Raw genomic sequence first — 1,866 nt, 5'->3', positions numbered from 1 at the left:
CCAGTGCTGGGGAAGCTTTTGTGGGACAGCACCAGCACACGGGTGTCCCCGCAGCGGAGGGCCTAATCTAAGGACTCAGATATCTGGCCAAACGGCTGTATCCCCATGGGCAACAGGAAGCCATGCATCACGGCCCCCAGGCCCAGCTGGACACCTGCCCCGGAACTTCTGTGTCCTCCGCCTGTCCAGGTCTCAACACAGGGGCTGCCCCAAACTCTGTGAGCTGCACTGAAGCTGATATTTGTAGGGCCTCTAAACAAAACCAAGCTCCTGCCCTCAGGAGCTCCCCGGCTAGGAGGGTGGAGTATGGATGGAGAGCCAGTGTTTATTAACAGTAGCACTATAAATACATGCAGTGGGCCAGGCTGAGTGGCAGAGGCCTATAAGCCCAGCACTCTGGGAGGCTGAGGCAGGAGGATTGCAAGTTCAAGCCTAGCCAGGGCAACTTCATGACTTTGCAAGACTTTTTCTCAAAATAAAAAATGGGCTAGGGTGTAGCTCAGTGCAAAGTCCAAAGTCCATGGGTTCAATCCCCAGGAATAAAAAAACAAAACAAAACAAAAAAATACACCAACACCACACACACACACACACACACACACACACACACACACACACACGCAGTGTATAAAATGTCAGTGTAGACTACACGTTCCAAGACGGAGGCTGCGTGGGGCAGGTGGGTGGGCAGTTGCCGCTGTCACTGGGCCCCACAGGCAGCTTGGGCGGCCTCCCCACGTAGCTCCCGGGCACCACTGCCTCCCAGTTCTTCCCTCACACTGGCAGCCTCTCTCCTCTGCCTTGGTGTCTTCCTCGTCTTCTCCACCCATGCTGTGGGAAGGCACTGGCTGCTGGTTCTGCGCAGTGGTAGCTCACAGGCAGAAACCCTTTCCCGGACCCCACAGACCCGTATCTTGCTCTCCTCCGAGACTCCCCGAAGGAGCCGGTGACCCACAGGACCCGACAGGGACGCCTCAGTGGCCACATTCCCTGTGGTCTTATCTTGTGCACGACAGGCGGTAAATCTCACCGGACTCCAAAGTGTTCCATCCAGACTGGCCCAGTGCATGGCCCACAGGAGGAGAACCTCAAGGAATTATCAGTACCTGTTCCTTTCTTTTCTTCTACACTGGGGATTGAACCCAGAGCCTTTACACAGAGCTCCTCTCACCCCTTTCCACGATGGACAAACACTCATGATCTGAATCGTCCACACCCGTGTGGGGCCCTTGTGCCATCCGGCTCCTATAAAATCTGGAATCAGCCTGTGACCACCGCCCTACCAGGCACCCAGCGTGCCCAGTGCCCGAGTTCTGGGAAGCCTCAAAACAGCTCGTGCTGAAGTTAATCCTGAACCTGCCTGCCTGCCATGCGCTGCTCTTTGCAGGCGCCTTTACATTATCAGAGGGAGTTTTCTTCCGCCTGATAAGTCCCTGGTCCATACTGCATTCCCAGCCTTGAGAAGATGCAGCTGCCACAGACACAGGAATTTCTGCCCCAGCCCGGCCCCCAGAGCCACTGGGAACCAAGCCACACACTGCTTCCCACCCCTGGGCACAGCCGGGCAGGCTCTGGCTGGAGTGCGCCATGCAGGCCCACACGGGCCACACTGTCCGCTGTCCCCTGGGAGCTTTGCCTTCACCGGAGGAGAGGCCGAGGGGAACCAGCAGCAGTAAGGCCGAGACTCCCAGCCCAGGCCCATCCAGGAGCTCCACAGTTGTCCTGCCACCCCCACTCGGAGGTCTGGAAAAGGAGTAGGGCTTAACGGTCCTGCACACCGTCTGCATGCCCTCCCTGCACCATTCTGTGCCCATCTTGGTCCAGGGCTGCTGCTTCTTCCCCCCCCCTCCTCCTCCTCCTCCCACC

This window comes from Fukomys damarensis, unplaced genomic scaffold, assembly GCF_012274545.1.
Source record: "Fukomys damarensis isolate Sample0158 unplaced genomic scaffold, DMR_v1.0_HiC HiC_scaffold_25, whole genome shotgun sequence".
Taxonomy (NCBI): domain Eukaryota; kingdom Metazoa; phylum Chordata; class Mammalia; order Rodentia; family Bathyergidae; genus Fukomys; species Fukomys damarensis.
The sequence above is the reverse complement of the archived record's forward strand: the minus strand, read 5'-3'. Positions refer to the sequence as shown.